The 13,847-nt window shown below is 36.7% G+C and overlaps 1 protein-coding gene across 1 annotated transcript in view; it reads left to right on the forward strand.

Annotated features, from left to right (window-relative positions):
• The window catches only part of LOC150094295 (ralBP1-associated Eps domain-containing protein 2-like), a 275,338-nt gene that overhangs the window by 71,558 nt on the left and 189,933 nt on the right, over positions 1 to 13,847 (forward strand). The window lies entirely within an intron of this gene.

Here is a 13,847-nt window from a genome sequence, read left to right on the forward strand (position 1 = left end):
TATTCCTAAGTACTTGTTTGGCCAACTTGTCATCTGCTCTCCAAATGTGACCAAAAAACTTGCTTGATCCTCTTGCTTCTTATAAATGATAGGACTTTGGGTGTTTAAAACAGGTTTTGTAGTCTTCATTATGCCTTTTTTTTGTACAGTCCAGTATTTTGATTGTAAGAAAGATGGTCAAATTTTTTCTTAGTACTTTTCTTTCAAATGTGATAACTTTTTTGTTGTTGACCATATTTCACAACCATGAGTCAATATCAGTTGTAGATAGCTTAAATAGTTTTCTGTTGGATTTTTTTGAAAATATTCTAGATTTCAGGAGTAGTAAGATTGCAGAATATCCACAATTGGTCTTCTCTTTTCGATCTCTTGATACATATCATTGTAGCTTTTAATCTTGATTCCAAGATAGTTAAAATTATCTACTTGCTCAAAGATATTATTTATTATTATCAGCAGACTTCTATGGTATCAAGAGACTCATCGTGGCAAGTCCCACTTTCACATACACAGCTCTTGTACTTAAATTTAAATGCATTCACTGTCCTTGCACTCACCACACTCTCAGGCAATGCATACCAATTACCTGCTGCTCTCCATGCAAAATATCTACTCCTCACACCCACCTTATACAACTTCCAGGGATGGCCTCTCATTCTCCCCATCTCCAGATATTCTATGAAAAATCTCATCCACGTTAATCTGGATGAGAAAGCAGAAAATCATAGTCTGTCTTTGTTTACCCATCTTTGCTTCCCAAATTTTAAAACTTTACACTTTGCAATATTAAACTGACATCCCCACACACACACACCATTCTCCCATTCAGACAATCTATTTAGGTCCGCTTGCAAAGCTACGTCTGCTCTATTTCTCATGACTCTCTCCCCAACTTTGTGTCATCTGCAAACAACTGTATATCACTATTTAAGCCCTTTCCAATGTCATTTACATATAAATTAATCAACAGTGGCATCAGAGGACTTCTATACGAAAGTCTGGCTCTGCGTTGGATTTTTCGCAATGGATGCATTGCGGATGCTACATGTATGTGCCGAAGAATGTGAAGTATCTGTGGATTGTTTGGCTAAATGAGAAAAATGAAAACGTCTACGTATGTGAGAAGTGTCTGGTTAGGCTAGCGCAATTAGGAATGGAAGCAGATGTCGGGACCATAGTGGAAGAACTTTGGCAGGAGTTCATGAAAATGAAAAGTGACCATCTTCTGCAAGAGGAATTGGAAGTGCTTAGTAAGGAGGTGCTGGAACTTAAAACAGTTAAATGTGTTGAATAGAGAAATTAGGATTATGGAGATTACTTTAGCTGAAGTAACTAGAACAGGATTAAGTATAGGAGAGTCTTTGGTGATTGATGAAGTAATAAATAGTATGGGAGTGATTTGGAGTCAACAGAATGAAAGCACAAGAGGTCTAGAAGAAATGAGATGGTGTGAGAGTGAGGGAGTAAGTAAAAGAGCATTGAGTAATGAAACTGGGAGAGTCATGCTGAATAGTGTAGAAAATGAGGCCACGAGTGATGCTTGTTTGGACTTGAATGAAGTTATGAGTGGTAAAATATATGGTGATTCTATGATTAAGGATATGGAGAGCGATATGTCTGAGGAGTGCTTGGCTGGTGGAACAATAGAGAGAGAGTGGCTTTAGCAATAAAGAGAGGGCATGATGCAGAAAATATGATAGTTATGGTGGGTACAAATGACCTGAATGGTAGTATAAATCGGGTAGCAAAAGATTTAAGAACATTGTTAGATATCGTGAAGAAGAAAAGTGTCAATGGGAGGATAGTGTGCTGCCTCATTTTTGACAATTATGAGTTAAGTAGACGAGCGATGATAATGAATGATATGATTGCAAGAATGCAAAAAAAAAAAGAGGTCTCGAATTTGTTGATGTTTGGAGTGTGTTTGAAGGCAAAAGACAGCTGTATGCAAAGGATGGGTTGCATCTGAACATGGAAGGTCATAAGCAATTGAAGAAGTTACTCTTTTCTGAACAAGTTGTAATTGGGCAGGGAAACTAAAATTGAAAAGGTTGAGTGTAAGAGGGAGAAACTTAAGCAGTGATTGTATATTTGTTGATCCTTATTTGCAGAATAGAGTGGATAAAAATCGGCACGGGACTACTGAAATTAGTGACATGTATATCATTTCTAAAGCTGGTACAAGAACTAAAGATAATCTGCAATTTTTGTATACCAATGCAAGAAACATTCGAAATAAGAGAGAAGAATTTTTGGCATTAGTCAGTGCAGTCTTACCAAAAGTTGTAGGCATTAGTGAAACTTGGCTGTCAGCAGAAGATGTGGTTACTGGAATTGAATGTGATGGGTAGAGAAGATAGAACTGGCAGTAGGAGTACTGTTGATGATAGCTGATGAGTTGCAGCCAAAGAAAGTAGTATATCAGGATGATAGACATGTGAATGATAGTTCATTTGAGGCAGTCTGGTGTGAAATAGTGACAAACGCAACCAAATATATAGTTGGTTACTGCTGTGGTACAGGGGGTGATATTGAATTCATGCATCAGCAAATTAGTGCAATGATTGCAGGATTACTGATTATTGTTATGGGGATTTTAATTATGGTGATATCAATTGGAAGGAGGAAATATCACGTGGCAAAAAAGGAAATGGAATTCATACATCTTCTATGAGATAATTACTTGAAACAGCACATAACTGAAGGGACACATGGTATGAAAGTGTTGGACCTGGTCGTTGGTTCAGAGGATATATGCATAAGTAAGGTGTCCTCGTTACCTCCAATTGGTGAGAGCGATCATGTGGTATTGACTTGGGAGGTTGCATAATTTGTGGATTTCTCTCTTAAGAAAGGGGTACATACAGACCTACAGGTTAGGCAATTATAACAAGCTTTGGAGTGAGCTTGCAGCCATCCCATGGCAGAACATATGGCAGGGGAAAGATGTTATCAGTGCATGGGATAAAATCAGTGGGTATCTGAGGAAGGCAATATCAGATTGTGTCCCCATGGTCAGGAAGACAAACAAGATAGGCGTTAGATGGATGAGTAGTAGTAGTATCAAGCTTGATCTGCAAAAAAAGGAAATGTTCAGTACAAGGCTCAAGCTAGGAAGGTTACCAGCATAGTAAGAAAAGCTAAATCAGATTATAAGAAGACCTTAGTCAAGGAGATCAAGGGTGATCCCAAAGAATTCTTCTGCTGTGTGCCAAGTAAAAGGAAACATGACTTTGGAAGGATAACTTTAGTGGGTGCTGATGGTATTGAGGTGACAAATTCAGATGTAATAGTAGAGTTACTGAGTGATCACTTTTCAAAAGTCTATCACCCAAGTGAGGATATCTCTGTACCTGTAGCAATAACCAATGTGAGAATTGAAGTTAAGAAATCAGAGGTACTTAGTATATTGCAAAATTTAAATGCAAACTGCTGTAGGTTTAGATGGAATATCAGCTTGGGTGTTGCATGAATGTGCAAAGGAATTGTCAACCCCTCTTACTTGGTTATTTCACTTAAGTTTGAACTCTGGTATGGTCCCTAGGGAGTGGAAGGAAGGCAAAGTAGTTCCTTTGCCTTCCTCTAAAACTGTGGTAGTTAATTACAGGCCAATCACCATCTTGGGAGTGGTGGTAAAAGTATTGGAAAAGTTGGTTAAAGACAAAATTCAAGAATGGGTGGATCAGGATATGATACTCTATAGGGGCCAACATGGTTTTGTTAAAGGTCGATCTTGCCTTAGCAATTTATTTACTTTTTATAATAGAATGACATCTGAGTTAGACAAAGGAAATGGCCATACAGTGGTACTTGTGGATTTTGACAGGTTACCTACCCCATGGAATACTGTTGTGCAAATTGGAGCAGATGGGGTTGGATACTGAACTGGTGATATGGATAGGAGAATGACTCAGGGAGAGATACAGAAGGTGGTGTATGGAGGAGCAGAGTCTAGGGTGAGGTAGGTGACCAGTGGTGTGCCTCAGGGCTCCGTGCTTGGGACATTGTTGTTTAATTTGTACATAAATGATATAGGAAATGGCTTAAAGGGGTCTTTAAGCCATTTCAGTTATTTGCTGATGATGCAAAGTTGGGTAGCACAATAAAAATTCAAGCCGATGTTGAGAGTTTGCAGGATGATTTAAATAAGCTGGCAAAATGGGCAAAAAGTAATGGATGTCAGTTCAGTGCGGAAAAGTGTAAAGTTATGCATTTTGGGATTAAAAGATTACCAGCCATGTACCACATCAATGGAATGGTACTCCAAGAGATTGATGAGGTTAGGGACTTGGGGGTGTTGGTGGATAGGGAGATAAAGTTCAGGGGACACATTGATTGCTAAAGTGTCCAAGATTGCACATAGGATTACTTGGTTATTGAGGGACACACTAACATCCAGAAGTAAAGCATTGATACTTCCACATTTGGATTACTGTGTTCAGGTCTGTCACCTGGATTCCTTGGAGATGAGGAGATTGTGGAGAGGGTTAAGAGGAAAGTGACTAAGTTGATAAGTTATGTAAAAAATGCTCCCTACATTGATTGATTGAGAGCTTGTGGATTGCAGAGAAGAGGGGATATGATAGAAACATTTAAATTACTAAAAGGTTTTTATAAGATTGATGCAGGGGAAATGTTTCAGCTGTGTGATAGTGATGGAAGAACAAGAGGTCATCCCTGGAAATTAAGGAAAAGTGTGGTTAACAAGGGTGTAAGAATGAGATTTTTCACCTTGAGGGTGAAATGAGTGGAATGCTTTGGATCTCCTGCAATGAGTCTACTGACTCCATGCAGATACCTGTAATAATAAAAACAGACCCATGTGACATGGCACTAGTGACTTTCCTCTTCTGGGATATCACTCCCCCCCAATACACAACCTGCTGATACTTATCAGACAGTCAATCTCCAATTCAGCACACTAATCTGCTATCCAACTCCATCTGTTCCAATTTAACTGCTAGTTTGTCATGTGACAATCTGTTTAAAACCTTTGCAAAATTTTAATATACTACTGTATATATGCATCTCCTTGTCCAATGTATTCGTCACCTTGTTATAATAAGTAAGCTAAAACAGAATCTTCCTGTTAAAAAATCCATGCTGTCTGTTAAAGAGAATTTTATGGATTTCCACCCAGTTCAGAATTCTTGTTCACACTAGTTTCTCCAACATCTTGACCACAACTCCAGGCAAGCCTATAATTCGAAGCCTTACTCTTATCACCCCCTTTGGAAATTGGGCTAATGTAAGCCTCATTAATAATGTAAGTTGAAACTGTTGTTAACTCCCTGGAACATTTTCTCAAGACAAGCTGTGATATACCATCAAGTCCCATGGCCTTGTTGACATTAAATTTACTTGTTTCCTCATATACCTCCTGTTCATTCACCATCAGTAATTCCTCCACCTCCATTCCCACTGTTCTCTAGTTCTGCATTATGTTATAATAACAAGGATGGAATACTTTAATGAACTGCTCATTAAACACCTCTAATATATCCTGCTCAGTGTTTATCATTCTTCCATTATCACTGATCAGTATAATCCTCCCATAATCATTCTTCCTTCTACTGGGCTTGGAGATTTTCCAATATGGCACATATTGGAAAAATTCTGTAGAATTTCTTTTGGCATCATTTGCTAACTGCTGCTCATATCATATTTTGCTACCCTTAATAAGTGACTCACCTTCCTTGCTTGCTCTTTGTACGTCTAACTGATTATCTCCATCTTGTGCTACCTCCACAATGCCCTTTTCTTCCAGACTGCATGTTTCACCTCTTCAGTCATCCATTTTACGCATATGTAATTTATCATCATCTATGCTTTTCACACAGTGTCCTCCTGTCCACTCTGTGTTCCTTCTCTCTTATTCTCTTCATTTGTCCCACTCGCCTCTCCATTCACAAACTTGCCTACCTTAATCTCCTGCGCTTTCACAACACTTCTTGCTTCTTCAGGTCTTACATTCGCTTCAGTCATTCTCTCTTGCAGCAGCAGTTTCTTCACCTGACTCAAACCAAATCCATTACAGTGTAGTCCATCTCTTATATACAGCTCTATCTGTCCCCCAAGCTTATCCCACGCATTCACAAAATGAACTCCTTTCTCCTCACAAACTCTGCTGGCACACCATTCATAATCATCGCCTGCCTTCTTGACTCATCATTATCATACCTGAGCAACATGCTGATTACCTTGCCTACCACACTGTTATCTTTCACTCTCCTTAACAGCTGCATAACATCCCTCCTTACATTCTTCTTGTTACCAGTCAAATCATTCATGCCAACTACCATTATCAACTCTTTTGCTCGCGTACTCCTCTTATCCAGTGCTTCAACCACCCTGCTCATTCTACCTTCTGGAAAACAGACCTTGTGCACCTTTTCACTCACCACACCTGTTATCATCGAATCTCCATACATTGCCAACTCTCAAATCATTCGATATTTCTTTCAAATCTTTCGTCCCATTCTTCCTCACATTCCCATGGAAATCTGTAATTGTCCTCATTTCATTTCTCATATGTGTAATCTCTTGCCTCATCTTTATCAACTCTGCTTTCATATCTTCAATTAGTTTTTCAGTGCCATTTATGCAAATTGCATTTTCACTACCTTCCATGTCTGTTGTGTTACCACTCACTGCCACCAACTCACCACCGGCTCTCTTACTGCTGCTAATTCTCCACCATCTGCATACACTGTCTTACCAATCAACATTGTTAACTTGTTGCCACTTTCTTTTGCTGTCCTACCATTACCGTTCATGCACTTAGCCATACCATCAATTCTGTTTACTCTCGTAGCTACATCCATGCTCTTTTGTCCACTACTGCTTATATTCAATGATATCTTATAATCTGTAAGAAGTTTAATATGCTACACTTCTTACACACCCAAACTCTCTCAGCTCTCCTATTTATCCTCTCCACATAAGTATCTTAAGTCTCTTCACAAGCATACATATTGTATTCGTAGCATCTCACCATTTTCGAAAAATCTGTGCTACTTCCATTCGTCATTTGTGCCATCTTATGTTTCACTGCCATTTTACTCACAGTCGAAGCTGCACACAAGAAACACAAAGAAATTTAATAAATACATAATTATAACTACACTGAACGCTGCCTACCGATCAAAACTATCATAAAATATTTAAAAAACTAACTCTCATTATTGCCATACACAGTTTTAAATTTTAAACTTAGCTTTTCATAGCGATCTCAACAAACACAGCTCTCTCTCACTTCACCACCTAGTAATTACAAGCAAGCAAGTTGGATTCATCTTGATATTTCCTTGACTACACATGCATTTAGCCTTTTCCTGGTTTTTGAGAAGATCTATAGGATTGTCGTGTTTAAATGAGACATAGCGGTATAACATCATCATGAGAGTCTCCAAGGATAAAAATATCATCATCATAAGCCAATAGGATGCTGTTCCTATTCGTTTCCATTCTGCTTCATTCATTTTGGTCTCTAATAGTTTCCATTGCTGGATTAAATAGATTGGTGAGCAAGTATCTCAGAGGCAGAGTCCAGATTTTATTTCAAAACTTGACAAATGTTTATGGAGGAAACATACTTTGCAGAGGTATGGTGATTACATAGTCTTATTGTAATTCTATACTTTTGTGGTATTCTAAAAAAAAAAAAAAAAGTCTCATTGTATCCCATAGTGTGCTACAATTTATATACTGCTGTCATGTGCTTGTTTCTAGTTCACAAATACTAGATGTAATTCTTTATCAAATTCATAATGTTTGTCTAACAATTGAAAATATGATCTGTTGTCAACTTTCTTTTGCAGAAGCCAAACTGATACTCACCTATAATGTTTGAAGCATATTTAAGGATCAAAGCTGTATAACTTAGAGGAGACCTCCACATAGCCTTTAAACGAATGCAGAGAACTGACCAGGGTTTCTGACCAATCTGGACCAATGTCCCATCCTCACCTTTTCATGGTGCACCCTGTTGGGTGTCTACCTGGATACTGAACGAACGAGTATGGGCTGGCAATTTGGGATTTAGCCAACCAAATTGTATTCCTATTGGTTAAACCAAAATACATGGTACAGCATGACAAAATTTCATGCTGCCTAGGGCGTCGCCTGGTTAAACAAGGCCACCATTGTTTTCGCCAGGGAACCAGGGCGAACAGCGAAAAGTCGGCTACTGGAACAAATCTGAAAGCACACCCCAACTCATTATCACCAGAGTTAAAGTTCGGATCAATTAACATAACAAGGCTGAAAGGCAAAGAAATGGAGCTAGCTGAAGAATTAGATAAGTACCAGATTGACATAATAGGATGACTGAAACAAAAAAGACTCAAACTGGTGAGATCCTTTTGAGCAAGAAATACAAAATATTATACTCAGGAAATGACAATCAAGGAAAAGAAGGGGTAGCCATAGTATTCAACACAAAATATGAGGCTAATCTTCTTGAATGGCAGGCAGTCTCGAGTAGAGTGATGTGGGCAAATATGAGAATGGGGAATTGGACAATGAGACTTATTTGTGCCTCTGATCCCACAGAAGGTTCTACTAAAATAGAAGTGGAGGAATTTTTTGATGCTTTAGAAAAAAGCAACTGACACAAAGAAAAAGGAAAAGTTGGTCCTTGTTGGGGATCTAAATAGCAGAGTAGGAAATGATAGTGAGACATACAAAAATATTTTGGGAAAACTTGGAGAAAAGAGCAAAGCTAATAATAATGGCAAATACCTGTTGGATTTCTGCTCAGGACATGGACTGGTTATTACTAACACCATGTTCCAACATAAAAATGTGCACAAATTCACATGGAGAGAAGTGGCAAGGAATAAGAAAAGTCTCATTGACTATGTTGTTGTTGATAGTGATGTTTTCTCCCTGGTGCAGGACACCACAGTGTACAGAGGATTTGAAATTGGAAGCAATCACTATTTAGTCTTGAGCAGGATAAAATTGAATTTCATATTGAAAAGAATGACATGTAAGAAAGTTTTAAAGCGAATAAAAGTTGAAAAGCTCTCAGACTAAAATGTAGACTAAAATGTAAACTGTAGACTAAAATACACACATATTATTGAAGGAAAAATGAAAGAGTTTGAGATCAGGAACCAAACCTTGGAGATTCAGTGGTGAGCCTTGAAGAAAACCCTGATTGATTCAGATAGAGAAGCATGTGGTGATGTTGTCTGCAAGGATAGAAAAATTAAAACTCCATGGTGGACACAGGAATTTAAAGAAGCAGTGAAGGAAAAGAAAAAAGTATATCAAAAGTTCCTGGCAAATAAGTCAGCTTGTGCTCTTGGAGAAAACAGAGACAAATGCAAGAAAGCTAAACAGTGTGTAAAACTAGCTAAACAAAAGTCATGGGAGGACTTTGGCAAGAACATAGAAAATAAATATCCAGAAGGTGGTAAGATATTCTGGAGGTTGTTGAAGAAGCTTAGGAATGGAGAAAAGTGTACTGTAAAAGGAGTTAGAGATGATAAAGGTGACATGAAAACGGGAGAAAAAGATATCCTGCACTGCATAGTTCAGAGCCGTGCCGATGATTGGAGTAGAGCTCATATAGTACCCATATATAAAAAGGGAAATAAAACTGAATGTGAGAATTACAGAGGTATTTCCCTACTGAGTGTTTCTGCAGGATCTATGCAAGTATACTTGAGAAACGGTTGAGAAGAATTGTGGAAGAAAAGCTTGGTGAAGAACAAGCTGGATTCTGGTCAAATAGAGGCTGTCAGGATCAGATCTTCACTTTACGACAAATAGTTGAGAAAGCATGGGAATATAACAAAGATCTGTATTTAAGTTTTGTCGATTTGGAAATGGCATATGACAAGGTGGCAAGAGAGAAGCTATTCAATACACTACAGTTATATGGTGTCAATGGGGCATTATATCAAGCAATAATTAGTCTTTATTTGAGTCAGCAGTTAGAATTGAAGGAAGTACAGGAAGTTTAATGTTAAATCTGGTTTATGTTTAGTTTAGTTAAATGTTAATGTTGGTTTAATGTTAAATCTGGTGTGAGACAAGGATGTACATTATCCTCTGTGTTATTCATTATCTATATGGATCACATTATGAAGGAAAGTGGTATTAAACATGATATCAGAATTGGAGATGTTAATGTCAGCTCTTTGCTTTATGCAGATGATGTTATACTTCTAAATAAATCCGCTATAAGTTTGCAAGATTCCCTGATTAAATTGAATAACTGTTGTAATAGATATGGTATGAAGGTCAGCATTAAAAAGACAAAGACAATGAAAATAGGTAGAATTGTTGAAAATGCGTTGTGAACAGGAACCTGTGGAACAAGTAAACCATTTCAGCTACTTAGGCACGATTTTTACTGAAGATGGTAAATTAAATATGGAAATAGACAACAGAATCAACAAAGCTGGTATGGTAGGAAGTCAATTGAATAAATTCATATGGAATAAGAGAGAAATTAGTCGGATCACTAAATTAGTTGTATACAAGTGTTCAAACCAGTTTTAACTTATGAATCTGAGAGCTGTGTCAGAAGTAAAACACTTGACCAAAGACTAGAGAACCACAGATATGAGAGTCCTGAGAAAGATTAGAGGTATGAATCAATGGCAGTATCATATTAAAAACGTGGATATTAGTAAAGAATTTGACATTGTCAGCATCCAGGAATGCGTGGTGGTATGGTCACTTGAACAAAATGGGCAAGGAAAGATTAGCAAAACAAGTGTTCTCTGCCAGGTTGGCAGGAAAACGACCCAGAGGAAGACCGAGATATAGGTGGATTGATACGGTACAAAGTGCCTTAGACAATAGAAATATAAGATCTGATAATGTTGGTTTTGACAAGTAGCAGACTGATATGGAGGAAAATTGTAGATAGGAAGTTAGTAATGACGTAAATTTTTCACTTATATTATATTACAGGTGTAAGTTAGTCTATTTCTTATAGACTAACTTACACCTGTAGGCTTTCCTGGGACAACCATGTCATGTCCATACCTTCCAAAAAAAAGTTAATGGCTTTTGCAAATGATTGTCCCATGGAAGTCTAGAGGTGTAAGTTAGTCTATAAGAAATCTAATCTTGTCAGATACTATCTGTTACTATCACAATTAAGGACAAGCAAAATCTTTCATGTGAGACATAAAATATAACTGTTTGAATGATCACTGAAGTTCACATGGAAGAATGGCAAGAGATCAGTATTTAAGGCAATTATCATGGAAGATTTTTTACTTATACCAAAACCTATATAAATCACAAATCTGCCTTGCCTTAGAATACTCAATTCATATTTTGAATGGTGCATCGAAAACTTTCTAATTATCATGATGCATTCCATTCATTTTCTCATAAATGTTCTGTTTTTGTCTCATGCCTCATCTATGCTGTCTAGCTTCAGCAAACCAATTTTTCTTCTTCTTTTTATATTTACTTTTTAACAGTCTTTTCTCATACTGTTTGTTTTGTTCCCAAGGAATACACATCAACAAATTCCTTTTGTCTCCATAACTACTTCTCAACACAAGTGTTTTCAAGTGGTTATTGGTAGAAAAACATATAACAGTGCCATATGTTTTCTGACCTCTAATGTATGAGTTGATATAAAAAAAAATTTTTTTTTTTTAAATTAAAGAAAAAAAAACATGTGCAAAAAGATTGAAATGAAAACTGGAATGTATTTTAGTTCTAGGCAACCACAGGAAAGCATATGATTTTAAGGATAACTCTGCTTAATATGTACATTTTTAACACACAGTGGAATGAAGAAGGTGCATCCTTATAGTGAAACTCTGTAACTTGGTTGGTAATATTGATGTCCTTTACTTGGAAATATCTGGGTTTCAATTCCATTTAAGGTTTGGTTGTTTAAAATTATGGCTGAAGCAGCTAAGACAATGGTGAGGTGAGTGATTTATGATTGTCAAATGTGTGTTTATTTTAATGTATAATATGTATGCATGTATATTGGTTCTCACCAAGAGGTAGAGGACCAATATACATGCATGCATATTATAACACAAGATCTATAGACACAAACAGAGATCTATAACACAACAGAGCTTGTGGGCAAGTGGATAAGGAGAAAGAAGGAATGTGTTAACACTGTAAGGAATTTATCTACTGTGTTGATGTGAATTTATTTATTTATTGGCCAAACTGAAAATCCAAAAATTAGCACAAACCTTTTTAGATTTTCCCACAAAATATCATTATCTGTTTCCTGATATGTACACTCAAGGGATGTTTTATATATATATATATATATATATATATATATATATATATATATATATATATATATATATATATATATTTTTTTTTTTTTAAGGATAACTCTGCTTAATATGTAATGTAAAATATGTAAAATAGTACAGTTTTAAAATATATAAAATATATATATATATATATATATATATATATATATATATATATATGGAAATTAATAAAGTTTGAATGACTAAACACCGAGAATAATAAGGAACGGGGTTTAATAGGAACACTACTAGTTTCATTGATAAAACAACTTCTTCAGGCGTCCAACTGTAAAGAATTATATACACAAAAAACTACAGAAACATTACATAATAACGACAACAGATCTAATATAAACTGTGGTACAGTTTAAAATAGATTACATGCTACAGTTCCAGTTGTATGTAACTGCGTGCGAGAGATATAGTGAGAACGCCAGTACTGGACAGCAGAAATGTGTGTATCAGATAAATTGTAGCTGAGGCTATTATTCAGGTGGGTTGAATCGAGTGAAATTTCTTTCGATTTGAGAATGCGTCTCTCAAGTCATTGTAACACTTATGTATGTTTGAAGTTTGAGACCAGTCTATAAGATGTTAGCGGCCTTCGTCGGAGTTTATAGAGAATAGGATGTGGCTGGAGAGAGTACTAGCTCAGGTTCTGTTGTAGGAAATATCTCTTTGATGTTCCTCAACACGGAAAAGGATAGATTTATCAGTCTGACCGTAGTAAGGCTTTCCACAATTACAAATAATCTTGTAAACTCCTGGGTACTGAAGGAAGTGATGTTTTTCTTTAGGCCGATTGAGAATGAAACGGAGTTTAGGAAACGTAGTTTCCTAAACTCCGTTTAGATATTGAATTTCTTAGGAATTTTAGCCAGTTTAGGAGAGAGAGAGAACTGATAAAAGGCAAAGAGATATATGCTCTTGGGGAGGATGAGTCTTCCGTAGTAGGTTGACGATAGCGGAAAAGAAATTTTTCAATATTTTTTAGAGAGAAACCATTGTTGAGAAAGGTCCTTTTTAGAAAATTAAGTTCAGTTTGAAGTTCTATCTCATCGGATAATAATGATCTGGCTCGATGTGCCAGGGTAGAGATGATGCCAAATTTCTGTGGAGGATAGTGATGGGAGGATGCATGAAGGTATCTGTCCATATGTGTAGGCTTTCTGAAGATGGAGATTTTGATATCGTCAGAGCATCTTGTAAGTTTTAAGTTTAAAAAAACTGAGACAATTGTTGGTTTCTAGCATAGGTGAATTTAATCTTGTGATGAAAGTTGTTGATATGATCCAGAAAAATATTAAGGTTATCTAGGCCGTGATCCCAAATGAGGAAAACATCATCAATAAAATGCAGCCAGAGTTTAGGCTTTAGTGTAGACAAACTAATTGCTTTTTCTTCAAAGTCTTCAAGAAAAATATTAGCTAATACCGGGGAAAGCGGACTGCCCATATCTAATCCTGAGTTTTGTTTAAATATCTTGTCGTCAAATCTTAAGCATCCTGAATTAGCACAGTGGGAGAGTAAGGCAAAGACTTTTTTGGATAATTTGCTCTTAAGGAGATTGAGAACTTCCTG

Source organism: Typopeltis vanoorti, chromosome 22 (genome assembly GCF_054136105.1).
Source record: "Typopeltis vanoorti isolate ZY-2024b chromosome 22, IOZ_Tvanoo_1.0, whole genome shotgun sequence".
Taxonomy (NCBI): domain Eukaryota; kingdom Metazoa; phylum Arthropoda; class Arachnida; order Uropygi; family Thelyphonidae; genus Typopeltis; species Typopeltis vanoorti.